Source organism: Bos taurus, chromosome 3 (genome assembly GCF_002263795.3).
Source record: "Bos taurus isolate L1 Dominette 01449 registration number 42190680 breed Hereford chromosome 3, ARS-UCD2.0, whole genome shotgun sequence".
Lineage (NCBI taxonomy): Eukaryota > Metazoa > Chordata > Mammalia > Artiodactyla > Bovidae > Bos > Bos taurus.
Genome location: NC_037330.1, coordinates 106759325 through 106781030, shown reverse-complemented (window position 1 = coordinate 106781030; position 21706 = coordinate 106759325). Strand labels below are relative to the sequence as shown.

Here is a 21706-nt window from a genome sequence, read left to right as displayed (position 1 = left end):
CTTTGGCACTGACAATCTGGTTATTAGCAGTCTGCTCAGCTGAGTCAAAACTGGCTCTCTGGGGACTCAGAATGTGAGGGATGAGGAGAGATGTTGGATTTGTTGCTCAGGAAGGGTGGAGTGAAGCCTTATAATCCTGCTTTGATGTAGCCTTTTCTTCGTCTCTAATGATCTTAAACAAGCCTGGTTAATTGTAGCACTGTCTTAGTCAGGTTGGGCTGCTGTAGTGAAACACCGCAGGCTGGGTGGTTTGCAGCAAGCATTCGCTTCTCATAGTTCTGTAGGCTGAAGTCTGAGATCAGGGTGCTAGCATGGTTGGCTCCTTGGTGAGGGCCCTCTTCCTGGTTATATCCTTAGGTGACCTTTCCTTGGGGCATGCATGCACAGAAAGAGATCTCATGTCCCTTCAACTTTTTATAAGGGCATTAATCCCATTATGGAGACTCCACTCTCCTGACCTCATCTAAACCTAATTACCTCTTAAAAGACCGCACCTTCAGATAGCATCACATCAGGGCTATTATGGCTTCAATATATGAGTTTCGAGGGGACACAAACATTCAGTTCATAGCAAGCACCTTGGTATATGTGCTTGTAAACACAATCTTGTAGCATCCATCACACCCAAGAACAGTGGCATCTTGGTAGTGTTCACATGGTCACACAGCCTTCCTGTTCCTCCTCCCTAAGGCAAATCCTCTTCAAGTCTAGATACTATTGGAAAGTCACAGCCCTATTTTTATAAAAAAGACTATCTTGAATCACGTTAGCTCAACTTAACAAAACTATTTCTCAGACAACTCTCGAATACCCAACTGCTGTATGCAAGGCTAATAGATGACAGGGATCACTTCTTGAGCAGGTGGGAAAAGAAGGCTTTTATAAATACCTCACTCAAGGCGCTGCCTCCAAGGTCAGTGTGGCTGTGATGTCCCAGTTGGGGAGTCAGCGCCACCTCCTGGGTGAATGCAGAACATCAGGTGTCCCAGAATTCCTGAGAATCTGAGAACTTCTGAGAACTCAGGGATTATAATTTCTTGGGGCTCTGGTTTGGAGCTGCTGCTGACAATCTGCAGCATAAGTAGGCTTAGGAAAGCGTGGAGGTAACACGTGTTTTTGTGGAACCACAGGGTGTCCTCAGGCATGCTTCGGATATAGGGATAACCAGGAACATGAATTTGGCAAGTGTGCCTTGGCAGGGTTGGAACAAGAACTTTGTTGAGTTTTCATAGCGTTATCCCCTTGGCACTCTTATGAACAGCGGGCTGTTTTAGAGGAATCTTTTTGGTTGTTTGTATGCCACAAACCACCTTTCACTTTGAGACACCAATGCTATCCTGTAGCTGTGAGGTAAGAGGAATCTGTCTGCTGTGTCTCCCTTTCTCCTGACTGCAACTAACTCACTCACTCAACAGAAGGGAAATTCAGGGGCCAAGGAATGAAAACTGAATTGGCTAGTTAAACTTTTCCTGGGACAGAAGATATGGGGATAATGTTCCTTAACTGAATATGCCATTAAGAAAATGTTCTAGAATTCTCTCTCTTTAAAATTTTATGAAAATTTTCAAACATTTATAAATGCAGAGAAAATCGTATAGAACTACCATATACTCATCACGTAGCTCACCAGTCACTAACTCATGGGCAGCGTTACACTGTCTGTTTCCTGATCCATTCATCAAACCCTCCAGTAGGTTATTTTGAAAGGAGTCCCAGACATCATATAATTTCATCTGCAAGTGTTTCAGTATGTATCTCTGAAAGGTTCTTCATTTAAGCAAAGCACAAAATTATAGCACTGTAAAAATCAGTGATTTCTTAAAATCATTGAATATCTAAGCAGTGTTTAGATTTCCCCAATTATCTCATTTTAAAAATGGCTTGTTTGAATCCAAAGTCCACACATTGCATTAAACTTCTCTTCTCCTCTTTTTGTCCCCTTAACTGTTTGTTAAAGAAATCGGTCTTTTGTCCTGTGCAGTTTATGGAAAGATGCTGGTGGCGTCTCTGGATGTTTTCTAACAGTCTCCTCCATCCTTCTGTATTGTCTGTAAACTGGTGCTTTGGATCTAGACCTGAGGCTGAATCATACTAAGGTTCCCTTTTTTGTGCTGGGGCAGGGCAAGGATGGTGGTGTTGCACATCAGAATGCACATCAGAATGTCTGCTGTCTGTCTTTTCATCATGTTAAGCTTGATTAGTGGGTTCAGGTGTGACCAGCCTGATCATTCCTTGTAGAGGCTTTCCCCATTATCCCTTCACCTAAAAGTTTAACAGCTACTGTTTCATTGTTTCATTAGAAGTTGCAACATGGCGGTACTCAAAATTCTGAAATTTTTTTCTAAAGCAGAACTTTACCTCATCAATTACTCTGAGAGATAGTTCCTTTAGGAAAGGGAAGATAAAAAGATAAATGCTTTTATATTGCCCTCTGTTTCACCAGTTTTCAAAATAATTAGTTGATTCTCTTCAGATTCTCCGTAAGACGGATGAAAGTTTCATTGCTGATACTCATCTTCCCTTAGCAACACTGTGACTCATGGATTTCTACCAGACTTAAATGTGTTCCAGTTAAATATAGCTGTCATTCTTCATAGTATTCAGCTCCTCCTCTGGCCAGTGAGTTTTTTCACATTGACCCTGAGTCCTTCCTCATGATCCATATAGTCTTTGATAATGTCCTCTATTTCTTGTATGAAGAGCTGTTCCAGATACTTTTTGTATATTTCCTGTTTCAGGCCCGGGATTAGCAGCTTCTCCAAGGAACTGAAATTCTTTATTGACAACAGTCTGAGTGCTTCTTGGGTTGGTCACTCTTTCTGGGTGTTTTCTGTGGACAAAACTAGCCAACATTTGTATTTGTCTTGTAAGAAAAAGTCAAGAATTTATAATGTTTCTAATTGATATTTAGAATTAGAGTTTTATTCAACCTCTTTGACTTTGTATTCTTTTTTTTCTTATGCTAAAAATCTTGATCCAAACAAAGCAATATATTACTTATTCCCTTTTCCATATACACACATGCAAACAACATGGATGCAAGTATATAGAAAATCATGTATATATTATAGTGCATATACAAAATCATGTATGCATAAATTTATATATTTGAATAAAAATAACAATGATAGTGTTATTATTAACAACACAATTACTGAAAAGTTTGTGATTTCTTTAGTGTAAATCCCCTAAGGACATAGAAATAATTTTATGTTAAAGCCATTTGAAATAACCTCTCTCTGTGTTGTTAAGCCATCAATCTGATACACAGGTCCATTTGTATTTTATATTTTTTCAGTTTTTAGCGATTGCTTTTCTCCCTTTCAATTTTATTTTGCATTATATAGATCATATACATTGTTACAATGGGAAATTTCGAAAAGTGAATGCAAGGTGTGTTCAGCGTTTCGTTTCTGCCCCCTCCATCCTGTTTCTTCTCTTTCCAGCTGTTTTAAAGCATCTTTGGTTATTCTATCGGTTGTTTATTTTAAAAAGTAGATTCTTTTTTAAAAACAACTTTACTGAGGTGGAATTTACGTACCATAAAATTGACCCATTTTCATTGTATAATTCAATGATTTTTATGAGTTGTACAACCATCACCATAATCCAATTTGAGAACATTTTCATCATCCCACAAAGGTCCTTCCTGGCCATTTATGGTTATTCCATTCCCATCTGCTGCCTCAGGCAGCATGAATCTATCTATTCTCTGTTTCTATAGACTTGCTTATTCCAGACGTTTCATTTAAATAGAAGAGTCTAATATGTGCTTTGTTGTGTCCCGCTCCTTCGCTTAGCGCGCTGCTCTCGGGTTCCTCCGCGCTGTAGCGTGTGTCAGTACCGTGTTCCTTTGTTGCAGAGGAGGGTTCTGTTCTGTGGGTTTGCCATATATTTTGTTTATCTGTTCAGCAGTTGATGGCCGTTTGGGTTGTTTTCACTTTTAGCCGTTATAAATAACGTTGATACGAATGTTTGTGTGGATGTATGGCTTCACTTTTTTTGGGTATATACCTATGGGTGGAATTGCTGGGTTGTATGAGACCCAGGTTCAATCCCTGGGTTGGGAAGATCCCCTGGAGAAGGAAATGGCAACCCACTCCAGTGCTCTTGCCTAAAAAATTCCATGGACAGAGGAGCCTGGTGGGCTACAGTCCATGGGGTCACAAAGAGTCGGACACGACTGAGTGACTTCACACTCACACTCACACGTGGTAGGTTTATGTATAACTTTTTAAGAAACTGCCAGACTGTCTTCCAAAGTGGCTGCTCCATTTTACATTCCCACTAGCACAATTGTGTGGCCTCCTGTTTCTCCACGTCCTTGTCATTATCATTGTCTGTCTTTTGGTGATAGCCATCACAGAGAGTGTGAACTGTATCGCCTTGTGGTTTTAGTTTTCAGGAAAATATATTTTTTAACTGAATTCCATAAACATTTACTGAGGTCCAGCTATGAGCAAGGTCTTAGGTAGAGTCTGTGGGAGATTCAAAATTAAACTAGGTACAGAATCTCTCCAGTTTGACTGCATAATTCAAAGGAGTGTACCGTGAATTAACTTGATAGAGGTTTAAAGAATCAGGAAGGTATGGGAAAGGACGATGGAACACAGCCTGTACTCAATAACTGGCAGCAATTATTGGTAGTAGCCTATTATAATTATTAGTGAAACTTATAACTTTATGGACTTTTGACCTAACCTGCTGTACTCTGCTGTTACTGATTTTACTGAAAGATATAAACAGGTTTGCCCTAGTCTGTCTGCTGACGCATACTGGCTACCTGCTTTTCTCTGTTCACTATTTCAGCATAGCTGAATTTTGTCTTCTTATGGAGAGAAGTTATGCTGCCAGAGTATTTTCCCAGATGCAACTAATTACTTTTCTTTGCTGTTCTTGAAGGCTTGGCATTTGCCTATCAATTAGCTAAGTGTTTAGAAGTGTGGGGAAAGATTCCCTGCTTACAAAGCTTTTGGTTAACTGATAAAGGACCATATAGAACCTCCATGTAGAGGTCTTGCTGTAGATAGGAAGTGATGTGTCTCTTGCTAGTTATCTATCATTGTGATTTTCTAGTCTTTAATTGTTGAGCTAACTGTTCTGTGCTAGCTGTTCTCATCAAGAGTGTGTGGTATATAAAGCCAAATAGAAACGCAGAGAACTATCAAATGTTAGGGGATCAGTAAAATAGTCATTCAAAAAACTAGATCATGGCATCCTATCCCATCACTTACGGGCAAACAGATGGGGGAAAAATGGGAACAGTGACAGACTTTATTTTCTTGGGCTCCAAAATCACTGTAGACGATGACTGCAACCATGAAATTGAAAGACGCTTGCTCCTTGGAAGAAAAGCAGAGACATCGCTTTGCCAACAAAGGCCCATATAATCAAAGCTGTGGTTTTTCCAGTAGTCATGTATGGATGTGAGAGGTGGACTATAAAGAAACCTGAACACTGAAGAATTGATGCTTTCGAACTGCGGTGCTGGAGAAGACTCTTGAGAGTCCCTTAGACAGCAAGGAGAGCAAATCAGTCAATCTTAAAGGAAATCAAGCCTGAATATTCATTGGAAGGACTGGTACTGAAGCTAAAGCGCCAATATTTTGGCCACCTGATGCAAAGAGCTAACTCATTGGAAGAGACCCTGATGCTGGGAAAGATTAAGGGCACGAGGAGAAGGGGATGACAGAGAATGAGATGGTTGGATGGCATCACTGACCCGATGAACATGAGTTTGAGCAAACTCCCGGTTATAGTGAAGGACAGGGAAGCCTGGCATACTGCAGTCCTTGGGGTTGCAAAAAGTCAGACGTGACTGAACGACAAGAAAAAATAGTCATTATAGCCAATCTCTGTTATTGGTGTTAATGAAATAGATTAATGATGGAGATACATAGGTGCTGGTTGTCATTTCGAGGGAGTATGCAATTGAAGGAGAGGCTGATTCCAGAGTAGAAATTTGCTACTGCTGATGGGACTGGTAACTTTTTAGAGATTAATGATTTACATTTTAACACCTACTAAAAAGATACACACTAAATGGGAAATAAATGGTTGACGTTTAAAAAATTTTTAATTTGAGTTTTTAATTAATGAAAATTTTAATTACCCAGAGAAGTACAGAAAAGTATATAACAGATCTTTATGTGTATAGTCACCTTCAGAATTAAACAGATATTAATAGTTTATATTTGCTTCAGATTTTTTTCCTTTCTTTTTAAAAAAAGAACATTTCAGATACAGAAATTTTCTTGTTCCTTCATCCCCCAGGTAAATACTGTCCTGAAGTTGAAGTGTATCATTCTTGTATATGCTTTTGTACTTTTATGACAGATGAATGCCTTTTTTTTTTTTTTTTTTTTAATATCAGACACATCGTATCTTCTATATATCCTGTTTTCTGTTTTTTTTTTTTAACCATGTTTTTGGGGTCTATCCGTGTTGATAAAGGAGGACCTGATTTGCTTATTTTAACTAGTTTACATTGTCTATTATTTGAGTGAAGGCCCCTGCAGCTGTGTAACACAGCTATTATTATTTGCAGTAAATTATGTATTTGTATGAAGGAGACATTCATTGCTGCAGTAAACATCTGTCCTTATGCATATGGGAAAGTGAGTTTTGTGGCTAGATACCTGTTGTATACTTTTTCTGTACACTTCTTGTTTTGCCAGTAACTCTCAGAAGCCCGCTGTGACTCACAGGGCTGTGTGACACCTACTGCTGTCTAATGTGGTTGGTTGTTTTCTGGATCCCTGCCCTAGGACACAAGCTTAAATATGGAGGGATTTCATCTCTTGTTTTCTTCTTTGCCTTGATTAGAGTAGGCATTCAATAAATGCTCATTAAATGAATGGATACTTCTCAAACCTGTGGGGTAGGTAGACCAGATGGCTAGACTATGATGTCTGTTTTCCTGTGCCCATTGTTCCAAGGAGGAAGCTGAAACACAGAGATCAACTGACTCTTTGAGGTTACATATGCAGATACTAATAGTAGAATTTCTTATCTCTTGGTTTTGTCCAAGCCTGTTTTACAGTACCTGTTAGGATTTATGGTTTTCCTAGAAGATAAGTTCTTGAAAAATCAGAATCTGACAAAATTAGCTTTCCAGCTTTCAAGTGTTTATTAAATACTAGTGTATGTTTAGCACTTGGAAATTTTAAAAGTCTGGGAGGTCAGGTCAAGAGTGGTCTTAGCCAGGCAGATTCAGGGTTTACATTTTTTTATTCTTTATGACACTTAGTGCTTGGCATATAGATGAGACATTTTTTCTTATTTGTGGAATGAATGAATGAGCTCTGGAGTCTTTCATGCCCCCTGTCTCTATAGGAGACCTGTGGGCAGTAAACAGTTATCTAGTAAAAGCCATAGGAGAAGACGTGAAAAACAGCAGGACATCAGAAGCCTGCTTTCCCCGAAGGCAGCCGTGCGTGTGCTAAGAGCTCAGGTTTGATGAGAGGATGGTCCAGGGGGCTGTCCTTGTGCTCAGAGATAACTTACTCGGGGCAAAAGGGGAGGCAGAGGCCATGTGGAGAAAAGCAAGCACCTGAACTTTGGACCTTGGAACACAGCTATTTTCCTCAGAGCCTCATCAAGAAAAAGAGCCTATCAGGGCCCAGGCGGTGGTGGGGTGCCTCATACCTCTGAGCTTCAGTAATAAATGGGGAGAACAGGGATTGACTATAGGCCAGGCATGGAGCCACGCACTTTATAGACAGCATCCCATGAACCCTCTCTTAACCCCATTAAGTGGGTAGTAGTGTCCACCTTTTACCCGTAAGGAGACTGAATCACTTAGCCAGTTACTTAGCTACTAAACCTGCCTGCTAATGCAAGAGAGGTAAGAGATGCTGGTTTGATCCCTGGGTTGGGAACATCCCCTAGAGAAGGAAATGGCAACCCACTCCAGTATTCATGCCTGGAGAACCCCATGGACAGAGGAACCTGGCAGGCTACAGTCCATGGGGTCACAAAGAGTCGGACACGACTGAAGCGACTTACCACTACCTTGCTGAACTCTCCGCTCCTTTCCTAGACCAATTTTCCTCTGGAGTAGAAGGAAATGAAAGCCTGATTTGTCCAACATGTTCAGAAGTTCAAGGAGGAAAAGGCTCCTAGAAGTCATCTGTTCGACTTAACCTGCAGTAGCAGTCACAGCCAGAGGCCATTTCTTGCCCCAAGTTGAGTGTGTTTAGGAATTGGGTTTGCTTTTATTTCAGGAATGGAACAAGACCCAGAAGAACAAGACTATTCAGAACAAGGCCCAGTTTCCCCCTCAGTCAGTCTCTTCCATCAGGAAGCTTCCATAAGCCTCTTATCCTTCTCCATCAGAGGACAGACAGAATGAAAACCACAATCACAGAAAACTGACCATTCTGATCACATGGACCACAGCCTTGCCTAACTCAATGAAACTATGCGCAATGCCGTGTAGGGCCAACCAAGACGGACAGGTCATGGTGGAGAGTTCTGACAAAATGTGGTCCCCTGGAGAAGGGAATGGCAAATCACTTCAGTATTCTTGCCTTGAGAACCCCTGAACAGTATGAAAAGGCAAAAAGATAGGACACTGAAAGATTAACTCCCCAGGGTGGTAGGTGCCCAATATGCTACTGCAGATCAGTGGAGAAATAACCAGAAGGAATGAAGAGACGGAGCCAAAGCAAAAACAACACCCAGTTGTGGATGTGACTGGTGATGGAAGCAAAGTCCGATGCTATAAAGAGCAATATTGCATAGGAACCTGGAATGTCAGGTCCATGAATCAAGGCAAATTGAAAGTAGTCAAACAGGAGATGGCAAGAGTGAACATTGACGATTTAGGAATCAGCGAACTAAAATGGACTTGAATGGGTGAATTCAACTCAGATGACCATTATATCTACTACTGTGGGCAAGAATCCCTTAGAAGAAATGAAGTAGCTATCATAGTCAACAAATGAGTCCGAAATGCAGTATTTGGATGCAATCTCAAAAACGACAGAATGATCTCTGTTTGTTTCCAAGGCAAACCATCCAATATCACAATAATCCAAGTCTATGCACCGACCAGTAATGCTGAAGAAGCTGAAGTTGAATGGTTCTATGAAGACCTACAAGACCTTCTAGAACTAACACCCCCAAAAGATGTCCTTTTCATTATAGGGGACTGGAATGCAAAAGTGGAAGTCAAGAAATACCTGGAATAACAGGCAAATTTGGCCTTGGAGTACAGAATGAGGCAGGGCAAAGGCTAATAGAGTTTTGCCAAGGGAACCCACTGGTCATAGCAAATACCCTCTTCTAATAACACAAGAGAAGACTACACATGGACATCACCAGATGGTCAATACCAAAATCAGACTGATTATGTTCTTTGCAGCCAAAGATGGAGAAGCTCTATACAGTCAGCAAAAACACAACTGGGAGCTGACTGTGGCTCAGATCATGAACTCCTTATTGCCAAATTCAGACTTAAGTTGCAGAAAGTAGGGAAAACCACTAGACCATTCAGGTGTGACCTAAATCACATCCCTTACCATTATACAGTGAGAGTGACAAATAGATTCAAGGGATTAGATCTGATAGAGTGCCTGAAGAACCGTGGATGGAGGTTCGTGACACTGTACAGGAGACAGGGATCAAGACCATCCCCAAGAAAAAGAAATGTAAAAAGGTAAAATGGTTGTCTGAGGAGGCCTTACAAATGGCTGTGAAAAGAAGAGAAGTGAAAGGCAAAGGAGAAAAGGAAACATATACCCATTTGAATGCAGAGTTCTAAAGAATAGCAAGGAGAGATAAGAAAGCCTTCCTCAGTGATCAGTACAAAGAAATAGAGGAAAACAATAGAATGGGAAAGACTAGAGATCTCTTCAAGAAAATTAGAGATACCAAGGGAACATTTCATGCAAAGATGGGCTCAATAAAGGACAGAAATGGTACGAACCTAACAGAAGCAGAAGATATTAAAAAGAGGTAGGAAGAATACACAGAAGAGATATACAAAAAAGATCTTCACGACCCAGATAATCACGATGGTGTGATCACTCACATAGAGCCAGACATCCTGGAATGTGAAGTCAAGTGGGCCTTAGGAAGCATCACTATGAATAAAGGTAGTGGAGGTGATGGAATTCCAGTTGAGCTATTTCAAATCCTGAAAGACGATGTTGTGAAAGTACTGCACTCAATATGCCAGCAAATTTGGAAAACTCAGCAGTGGCCACAGGACTGGAAAAGGTCAGTTTTCATTCCAATCTAATGAAATGAAACGCCAATAAATGCTCAAATTACCGCACAATTGCATTCATCTCACACGCTAGCAAAGTAATGGTCAAAATTCTCCAAGCCAGGCTTCAACAGTATATGAACCGTGAACTTCCAGATGTTCAAGCTGGATTTAGAAAAGGCAGAACAACCAGAGATCAAATTGCCAACATCCGTTGGATCGTCGAAGAAGAGAGGGAATTCCAGAAAAACATCTACTTCTGTTTTATTGACTGTGCCAAAGCCTTTGACTGTGTGGATCACAAGAAACTGGAAAATTCTTAAAGAGATGGGAATACCAGACTACCTGACCTGCCTCCTGAGAAATCTGTCTGCAGGTCTAGAAGCAACAGTTAGAACTGGACATGGAACAACAGACTGGTTCCAAATAGGGAAAGGAGTACGTCAAGGCTGTATATTGTCACCCTGGTTATTTAACTTCTATGCAGAGTACATCATGAGAAGTACTGGACTGGATGAAGCACAAGCTGCATTCAAGGTTGCTGGGAGAAATATCAGTAACCTCAGATATGCAGATGCCACCACACTTATGGTGGAAAGCAAAGAAGAACTAAAGAGCCTGTTGATGAAAGTAAAAGAGGAGAGTGAAAAAGTTGGCTTCAGTTCAGTTCAGTTGCTCAGTTGTGTCCGACTCTTTGCAACCCCATGAATCGCAGCACGCCAGGCCTCCCTGTCCATCACCAACTCCCGGAGTTCACTCAGACTCACGTCCATCGAGTCAGTGATGCCATTGGCTTAAAACTTAACATTCAGAAAACTAAGATCATGGCATCTGGTCCCATCGCTTCCTGGCAAATAGATGAGGAAACACTGGAAACAGTGACAGACTTTATTGTTTCGGGCTCCTAAATCACTGCAGATGGTGACTGAAGCCATGAAATTAGAAGACGCTTACTCCTTGGAAGAAAAGCTATGACCAGCCTAAACAGCATATTAAAAGGCAGAGACTTTACCAACAAAGGTCCGTCTAGTCAAGGCTATGATTTTTCCAGTAGTCATATGTGGATGTGAGAGTTGGACTATAAAGAAAGCTGAGCACCGGAGAATTGATGCTTTTGTACTGTGGTGTGGGAAGACTTTGAGAGTCCCTTGGACTGCAAGGAGATCCAACCAGTCCATCCTAATGGAAATTAGACCTGAATATTCATTGGAAGGACTGATGATGAAGCTGAAACTCCAATACTTTGGCCACCTGATGCGAAGAACTGACTCATTTGAAAAGACCCTCATGCTGGCAAAGATTGAGGGCAGGAGGAGAAAGGGACGACAGAGTAAGAGGTGGTTGGATGGCATCGCTGCCTTAATGGACATGAGTTTGAGTATACTCCTGGAGTTAGTGATGGATAGGGAGGCCTGGCGTGCTGCAGGCCATGGTGTCGCAGAGTTGGACCTGACTGAGTGACTGAACTGTACTGAACAGGAACAAAATTTAAGCTTGGGCCTTGGGGTGTGCATCTGTGAAGTCCCTTAGTTCCAGCACTCTTCATTGGAGGAGTGAAGGTCTGGTGCCTGCCTGGAGGGTTATATTGTTATGTCAGAGTTTTTGCTGATTAGGTGATTTCCTGGAGTCTGACTGAGTTTTTCTCCCCTGCTAACCTACTGGTCCTATTTCTTGCTGTGGTTTATCATGGTCATAGATGATTCGCAGTCAGCCTTGGGAAAGGCCTAGGGGAGAAGGGAGAAAGAATACCTCCCGCAGAGGTCAGGCACTCTGGCATGAATCCGGTGTCAAGCACAGTGTAGGAGCTGTGACTTCAGGGCTTCTCATGCTTTCCTTCGTGATGGGCATTTTTCAGGTCTCCAGGAGAGGTGGGTAGGCTTACTTAGAGCCAGGCCAGCTATTTCTCTCTGCAGAATGGTCTGGATCCTACTGGTATAGAATAAATAACTTCAACTGGGAGAAAACACGTGTAGCCTCTATCCTTTCACTCCATTTGGAGCCCTTTGGACTGTGCTGTTATCTCATCTGTCACATGTATACTTAAAAAAAAAAAAAAAAAAAAGAGGCGGGCAAAGCCCACTGGCACAACAGGGTAGTTTTTGAATCCAACTTTTCAGGCCTTTAATTCAGACTTCCTGCCCTGCTGCAATTTGAGTAAAAACCATCTGGGCCTCATTTTAGCAACTTCCTCTCTCACTCCCAAATAGCAAGAGTTATCTTTTCATTTGAGTTCTTGGTTTTTGTGAGTCTAGTTGCCAATTCAAAACAGTGGAGTATCTAACTGTTTTACTTAACTGGATACAGACTTGCATCCCCGCTGCAAGTAGAAAACAATGTAACTCGGGGTTCAAGTTCAAAGTCTTCAACAGGCGTCCATGTTCTGACTGTAGCCCTGTGTAAATAAATCCATTTTCTTTGAGCCTTAGTTTCTGTACCTATAAAGTGTAAAATGATAGTTTTGACTTCATTTGGTTACTGTGGGAATTGAATGAGGTAATCCATGGCTTAGCACAGGGCGTGGTACATGACAAAATGCTAAAAACTGCATTAGCTGTCCGCAGCAGCAGTAATCACTGTTGAACGGTCATGTCAAGTATTGATCAGCAGAAACACTGCTTCTCTGTTGTGTTTGTAAGTGGTATCCTTTTTACCCAACATCTTTAATACTGTACTCAAAACTGATTTCCGATTGTTCCCTCTGTGTGTCATCGGCCAGCAGAATTAACAGATGTCTGTCAAAATTTCTTTCTCTCTGAAAAGAAGGGAAAGAAATGCTGCAAAAGTCTAGATCTTTAAAGCGTGTGTTTCTTTTTGTAACCATGAAGATTAGGCTCTGGTTTCCAGGTAATCATTTTATTGTTTCTTGACCTGAAAAATTTGAGAATATGTTAATTCTGTTAGATATTTGCTTTTGGACATGTCAGTGCAGCTGTTGAAATCTAGCTCCCTTCACAGTTTGGGGGCCATAGTCCTCGGCCCTGGTTCTTCCCAGCCCTGGTTCCTCTCGGCCCTTCCCTTCCTGGTTGGTACCAGCAGCTGGTTCGCTTTCCCCCTTTCTCCTCCTCCTTCCTTCACGTTACCTTCTCCCAGGGCTTCTCTTCTTTCCCCCTCCCTTTTCCATTTACTCTTACATTCCCTCCCTCCTTCCCGCCCTCCCTAATTCCTCTCCTCCCCTGCTTTCTAGCTCCTTTTTGCTTTCTGTTTGTGTTTCTGAGGGCCGTGCTCCAATTACCTCATATTTGGAGAGAGGAAGCTGTAGCCAATCCGGTTTCTGTCTGCTTTTAGGTCAAGTGATTTCTGAACTGCAGTGAGATGCTTTGAATTTGTCTTGTTGCAGCTCTGAGCCTGTAAGATGGCTGTCTGAATCGGCAGCGGCTGGAAGAGACAGAGAGAGAGGCGGGGAGGGAGGGAGGAAGAATTGGAGGGGTTGCCGGCGTAGTGCATGTTTTTAAATGTACATCTAATCTGATGAAGCCGAGGTTGGGATTTCTCTGGGATCCCAGGACTGGCTTAGCTGCGTTTTTGCAGAGATTAGGAGAGGAAAGCAATGGGAAATTCGCTGGGCTGCGTTAAGGAGCCGAAAGATTCAATAGCTGTTCCCGAGAAGGCTCCCATATCTCCTAAGAAAAGGGTTCGGTTCAAAAGGAAGTGGAAGGGGAAGAAAACCCCTACTCCAGCAGCATCCCGTGAGGAAGAACCCTTGCAGGGAACTGGAGCCCTCGAAGAGACCGGAACCCTGACGAAGTTAACAGTGAGTCTCCAGAAGGGGGAAGGAGTGGGAGGGGCCGAGCCACCACCACCCCCGAACGTGTTGCTGCCCAGGGACTTGGCCCCCAGCTCAGGGGTGGGAGCCCAGGGCATGATCGTTCAGGTGAAGGAGAGGTTCCAGGGGGAGATCCAGACCGCTCAGCTTTTGTTGGAGAATGAGTCATCAGTTGCCGGAGGGGTCTGGGATTCCCTGGAAGAGGGGACTACTGTCATCGCTCACCTGCTCGATAACCCGGCAGAAAGGAACTGCGAGAAGTCAGTGAGCCAACTGGTGGAATTTCCGAGGACAGCCTCCTGCAGCAGCAGGGCCGTGCTGCTGCCTTTGCACAGGGGGACTGCAGTGGAGAAAGGAGCTGCTCCGCTAGGAATCAGGAGCAGCGCTTCCCCCAGGACAGACCACCCCGCCGACACAGACAGTCTTTCTGCCGGCTGGAGTGTTGGCGGAGGAACCAAGGGCATCTTAAGTGCCCCTCAGACAGGTCCCTGGACTGTGGAACATTCCGCTCCTTCATCACTGCCAGACCAGCCGAGAGGCCAGAGCCGCACAGAGCCTGCCCGTGCGGGTCGAGTGCCCCCCCAGGTGCCCAGACTGCCTACTTCTCAGAGTGACATATCCATCAGCGGCCTGACTCTGAGCATCTTGCCATCCTCCTCCGGCTATGGCAGCGATGGGCCCCACTTACGTGGAATCCAGCCTAAAGACCCGGAGCCTGAAAAGAGCTCCACGTCCTTCTCAGAAGAGGATGGCACCCTTTCTTTGGAGGCAAGCCACGCCCCCTCATGGGGTCTAGAGTTGACGGGTGGGCATGCTTAAGGGATAGTCAAGCGGCGGTTTGCATTACTGGCCTCAAACTTACAGAAGTGGAGCGCGGCGAGCAGTGAGGAGCGCGATGCTGCTTCTTACACTTTACCTGTCAGTCGGATACCGGGAGTTAGCCACTGCTACGCTCGGCAAGCAGAATCTATTTCAGGTCTGCCCCTTGATGCTTGAAACCAGCTTCTTGTCTCTGGGGACTCCCTGACTCTGGGTAATCATGCCGCATAATTGCTCCAGCTATCTGGTGGGGTTATCTCTCAAGGTGCAGGGCTAGGTAATACTTCACTCTCAGCAGGTCTGTTTTATCAGCTTCCCTGCTGTAGGAAGTTGTAGTGTACAGCGAGGTGACGGGGAGGCTGGCTGACTCTTTGAAGTGAGGTGGAAGGGGTCAGGGGGAGGCCCTGTCTTCGGTGTGAGTGTGACTGCTCTTCTCCCTGGAGAATGATGTCCTTCCTAGAGCTGATGTAATCTTTCCCCCGAGGGGACGCTGCTAATGACAACACCCATTCCCAAGGTGGAGCGGCTAGTCCTCCACTGGTTCCTAATTCCAGCACTGGAGGAGAGGGACATAGATTTATCTGGAGATTAGTCCAGAGCTTGAGGGGCCAGGTAGAGAGGGTTAGAGCAGTCTGAAGGTTCAAGGCTAGAAACAGTCTGTTTTCAGATCAGACTTGTTTATGTCCCTAACATGTTTTTGTTTGTGAGATACGTATTCAAACATAAGTGGAGGTGGTGGTAGTGATAGGTGGTGGGTGCTGTGAATGTTTTTAGGAGTCAAGGAGCAGGTGAGAATTTAAGAGCTCTGAACACAGAGAGGAGGGAAAACCCCAGGTGGTACAGGGTTTGGTCTGGCACATATGAGGTGAACGTGTAGGTGGCTGAAGTTATAATCATCAGTGGCTGAAGAACTTTTGTTGGCATATCAGTCTCTGCAGCAGAAGAAAAAAACTTTAGGGGCCAGAGATAGAAGATGGAGCAGGGCATTTTCCATGTTGGGCTGTGGTCAGCTGCCCAGGTGCCTCCAGAGCAGACAGGGTCCCACCTGCTGCTGCCCTGCTTCTCACCAACAGCAGGACGCTGGGGAGAGATGCAAATTTAAGGTGACCTGTGATTAAAATGCCTGTTTGGGTGATGAATTTCCCCCATGGATAGGCCCATTCCAGTGCCCTTTATTATTATAGAGTTTGGACAGTTGGAGGAAACAGTTGGAGAACAGTTGGAGGAAAAAATGGTCATTGAAAAATATTTATTACGTGGTTGGGCAAGGGGCATCCTTGGGCTTTTCATATAAAAATGTGTATGTGTATTAAGGTGGGGAGGGAGGCAGTGAGGCTGCTGGGGTGGGGTGTATCTGAGTTTCATTGGATAAGACGAAACGTCAAAGTCAGCTTTTACCTTGGTACAGAACGGATGTAGAGTAATTGCGGCAGAACCAGTGGCTGAATGGATCACTCTTTTGATATTCCTGAAGTTGTGGAGGCATCATGATGATTTAGGATACATGCTTAGAATTAAGAGTGAGGTTTTCAGAAAGTTTGGAATATGAAATGTGAAGGAGCTCACATTTAGTGGAAGTCAATTCAAGATAATGTCCATATGTGACTGTGGTACTTTTGGAGCAGGAAGGCTCCGGACAACTCTGTGAGGAGCCTCCAAGAAGAGACTGGTAGAAGAAACCTCTGGACCATGGTCTATAGTTTGACCAAATCAACAGCAGTGTGATTCTTGGGCTGTTCAGTATGAGAATCGTACTGGTGTGTGGTGCTTTCTGGGCAGTCAAGCTCTACATCCTGTCCCAGCTTCCCTGAGAGCAGACACGACCAGACTACACAGTTAGGGCCTAGGAAGAAAAACTAGGTGACTTCGAGTCAGCTTAGAAGTCTGACATGTCTTTGAGGTTCTGTGTCCATCTGGTGATGCAGGGACCACAGACTGTATGAGCATCCTGTATGACAGATAAGAAGTAACTTCTCAAGATAAGTGTCCCTTATCCCTTAAGGATGAAGGTCCTTAAGTTCACAGGGGCCTGAAACCCTCCTTGGTCTCTGAAGGTCTTATCTTCAGGGAGCTGCGCCCTGCCTGGTAGGCTGCTCACAAGGCCTGGGGACAGCGACAGCCAGAGAGGCAGGGGAGCATGTTCTGACACTGAAGATCTCCTGGGAAATGCGGGTTGAGCCTCAGGGCGAGAGCATCTGACTGGAATGTGAGGGCCCTGGGAGGACGCAGGGGTCAGGAGAGCAGCTGCTGCTGGTCACACACCAGCTCCTTCCTAAAGAGGGAACAGCAGGCACTCCAACAGAGTTGATTTTTTGTTTGTTGGTTGGTTCTTGTTTTGTTTTGTCTTTAACATGTCAGAGTGGGAAACAGCAAACTTTGCGCTCTGGAGTGGTGTCTGCCCTTGACATAACTCAGGCCACGTTGCCTCTCCCGTTGATGCCCCAGGGCATGGTGATGGGAGAGGGTCCAGACTGTGCCGGCACAGAAACTTGGCAGCGGGTTTGTTTCTTTTCAGGACGGAGAGAAATGGGAACTGATTCTGATTCCTGCTGAGTGCCAGCTTTGGGTAATAGAAGACAAATGGTATGCTTTTCTGTTCACCTGGTAGAGCTGATTCTTCTCTTGACAGGAAACAGTTAACAACGGAAATACGATGACAGCAGCCAGGGGACAAAAATGGTTTTCAGAATGATAAGTAGACTTGGATTTGGAGCTGGGTGGGAGTGAGTTAATAGCAGTTGTACTTTGATGTCAGACAAAGGCCTTCGCTGGTCCAATCCATCTCTCAGGACTCCCTGCTCCCAGCTGCCATCGATAGCTGTAATACCTGGCTTAATGGAACAAGGAAAATTGTTGAAAATCTCTTTCTTTTCTCTCTTGGCTCCACTGCCAGTCTCCTGGCCATGGTTAGTGGATTCTGTCGGATGAAGAATTTGGCCGAATACCATTGCCCTTGCCACAAACCCTTAGATTTTGGGTGAATAGTCAGAAAACACTGGGGCTAGACATGATGAGAAAGAAATCAGTTGGTATATTATGTTCTCGGCTAAGCCTTTTCAGTTATAAGTATCCTTTTCACATCTCTCCTCTTTAATTATAGGGAAAGTTGTTTTTACTAATACTGGCTTTGTATTACAAGAAAAAAGCAAAATTAACCAGATGATACTATTGGAGGAATGTAACAGTTAAAGTTACAGTTAGGCCTTCATTTAAGAAAGGCATTTTTTTCTTTTAAAAAGTTTTACTTAATTAAAAATACTACCAAAGAATAATCATTATTTTTCAGGTATTACAATGGTTTTGTGGCTATGTTAAAAAAAAAAATCTTTAGAGACACATACTGAAGTGTTTTTAGAGGAAATGAGAGTATGGAATTTGCTTTATGATAATAGGGGAGGAGTGAAGTGGGTGGAGTGTAGATGAAGCAAGATTAGCTGTGAGTTGATATGGTTGGAACTGGGTGATTGGTACATAGGAATTTACAGTATCATTCTTTTTTTATATATATTTGGTATTTTCCAATTCAAATGGAACATTTTTTTCTGAGTTTTGATTTTTTTTCACTGTTCTTTTCACTAATTTATTTTATTTTGGAAAATTATTTTTGTCAAATTATGTTATTTATATTAACATGTAATGAGTTTATTATCTTTTTAAAAAAAAATATCATCCCACACACCTCTGGGAATCACCAATTTCTTCTCTGTATCTGTAAACCTTTTTTCTTTTTTTAAAGCTTTCTATGTGTAAGGAGGATTATACAGTATTGTCTTTGTCTGATTTATTTCACTTATCATAATACCCTTGAGATCCAATGATGTTGTTGCAAATGACAGGATTTCATTCTTTTTAATGGCTGAGTGATATTCCATTGAATATATCTGCCACAATTCCTTTATCTGTTCATCCATTGATGGACATTTCAGTTGTTTCCAAATCTTAGTTATTGTAAATAAAGCTGCAGTGAAGGTCCATATATTTTTTCAAGTTAGTATTTTCATTTTCTTTGGATAAGTACCAGAAGTGATGTTGAGCATCTTTTGATATACCTGTTGACCTTCTGTGTGACTTCTTTGGAAAAAATGTGTATTCTGATCTGCCCATTTTTAAATGGGATTGCTTATGTTTTTGCTGTTGAGTTGTGTAAATTCTTTATGTATTTTGGATGTTAACTTCTTATCAGATGTATGATTAGCAAATATTTCCTCCCATTCAGTGGGTTGCCTTTTCATTTTGTTGGTGGTTTCCTTTGCTGTGTAGAAGCTTTTCGTGTGTCTGTTGTTGATGTTTTATGTGTGTTGTTGATTTGCTTTTGGCATCAGATTAAATACATGATTGCCCAAATCTACGTCAAGGAGCTTGCTGCTTGGTTTCTTTCTTTCCTTTTTTTTTTTTTTTTTTAAACTTCTTATTTTGTATTGGGGTATAGCCGACGAGCAATGTTGTGATAGTTTCAGGTGGACAGGGAAGGGACTCGACTATATGTGTACAGGTATCCGTTCTCCCCCAAACTCCCCTGCCATGCGTTCTGTCACATAGTATTGAGCAGAGCTGCATGTGCCATACAGTAGGTCCTTATTGGTTATCCATTTTAAATAGTAGCAGAGTAAACATGCGGAGAAGGCAATGGCACCCCACTCCAGTACTCTTGCCTGGAAAATCCCATGGACGGAGGAGCCTGGTGGGCTGCAGTCCATGGAGTCGCTAAGAGTCGGACACGACTGAGCTACTTCACTTTCACTTTTCACTTTCATGCATTGGAGAAGGAAATGGCAACCCACTCCAGTGTTCTTGCCTGGAGAATCCTAGGGACGGGGGAGCCTGGTGGGCTGCCGTCTATGGGGTTGCACAGAGTCGGACACGACTGAAGTGACTTAGCAGTAGCAGTAGCAGAGTAAACATGTCCATCCCAAACTGCCTAACTGTTCCTTCCCACAAGCAACCTTAAGTTTGTTCTCTAAGTCTGTGAGTCTCTGTTTTGTAAATTCATCTGTACCATTTCTTTTTAGATTCCACATATAAAGGATGACCTTCTCTGTTCCAATGTTTTCTTCTAGGAGTTTTATGATTTTAGGTTTTATGGTCAAGTCTTTAATCCACTTTGAGTTAATTTGGAGATATGGTGTAAGATAATGGTTGAATTTTATTCTTTGGTGTGTGGCTGTCGTTTTCCCAACAACATTTATTGAAGAGACTCTCCTTTAACCATTGTGCATTTTTGGCTCCTGTTTTTGTAAATTAATTGACTGCATATGCATGGGTTTGTTTCTGGGTTTTATCTTCTGTTTCATTTATCTATGTGTCTATTTTTATGCCAAATACCATACTGTTTTAATTATTACATCTTTGTAATTTTGTTGGAAATTGGGGAGCATGATGCCTCCAGCTTTGTTCTTTTCTCCAGATTGCTTTGGTTAATCAGTGTGTGTGTGTGTGTGTGTGTATTTCCATACACATTTTAGGATGATTTGTTCTAATTGAAAAATGCCATTGGAATTTTTATAGAGATTGTTTTGAATTTGTAAGTTGCTTTGAGTAGTATGGACATTCTAACAGTATTGATTCTTCCAGTTTGTGAGCACAGAATTTCTTTCCATTTATTTGTGTTGAAATTTATTTCATTTATGTCTTACAGTTTTCAATATACAGGTCTTTCACCTTCTTGGTTGAATTTATTCCTAGATATTTTATTCTTTTTGATGCAGTTGTAAATGGGATTGTTTTCTTAATTCTCTTTCTGATTGTTACTAGTGTATAAAAATGCAACAGATTTTTGTATATTGATTTTGTATTCTGCAAATTACTGAATTTGTTTATTCCAATAGTTTTTTGATGTCTTTAGGAATCCTTAGGGTTTTCTATATATAATATCCTGTCATCTGCAAATTGTGGTACTTTTATGTCTTCCTTTCCAATTTGGATGCCTTTTCTTTCTTTTCCTTGCCTAATAGCTCTGACTAGGACTTTTAGCATTATGCTGAATAAAGTGGTGAGAGTAGACATCCTTGTCTTGTTCCTGATCTTATAGGAAGGGCTTTCATCTTTTCATCATTGAGTATAATGTTAGCTCTGGCTAACATTATAGTGAAATACCTTTCCTCTATACCTGCTTTGTTGAGAATTTTTATCATAAATGTTGTTGAATTTTGTCAAGTGATTTTTATGCATCTGTTGAGATGATATGACTTTTGTTCTTACTTTTGTTAGTGTGTGGTATATAACATTGATTGATTTATGGATGTTGAACTATCCTTGCATACCTGGAATAAATCCTACTTGATCATGGTATATGATCCTTTTAATGTATTGTTGAATTTGGTTTGCTAATATTATTTTGAGGATTTTTGGATCTCTGTTCGTCAGGAATGTTAGCCTGTAATTTTCTTTTCTTGTGTTGTTTTTGTCTGGTTTTGTTAGCAAGGTAATGCTGGCCTCATAAAATGAGTTTAGAAGAGTTCCCGCCTCTTGTATTTTTGAAAGAAATTTAAGAAGTATTGGTGTTAATTCTTCTTTGAATGTTTGATAGAGTCTATCATTGAAGCTGTCCTGGACTTTTGTTTGTTGAGAGATTTTTTTTTTTTTTTAAACTTTACATAATTGTATTACTTCTGCCAAATATCAAAATGAATCCGCCACAGGTATACATGTGTTCCCCATCCTGAACCCTCCTCCCTGTTGAGAGATTTTTGATTACTGATGGATTCTCCTTAATATTAATCAGTCTGTTCAGATTTTTCATTTCATCTTAATTTAGTCTTGCTGCTGCTGCTGCTGCTGCTAAGTCGCTTCAGTCGTGTCCGACTCTGTGTGACCCCATAGACGGGAGCCCACCAGGCTCTGCCATCCCTGGGATTCTCCAGGCAAGAACACTGGAGTGGGTTGCCATTTCCTTCTCCATCAGTCTTGTTAGG

General features: G+C 42.3%; 1 protein-coding gene across 17 annotated transcripts in view; it reads left to right on the top strand.

Moving 5' to 3' along the window:
- MACF1 (microtubule actin crosslinking factor 1) overlaps positions 1–21706 on the top strand; it is a 340927-nt gene that overhangs the window by 149646 nt on the left and 169575 nt on the right. The gene's annotated exons all lie outside the window — the stretch shown is intronic.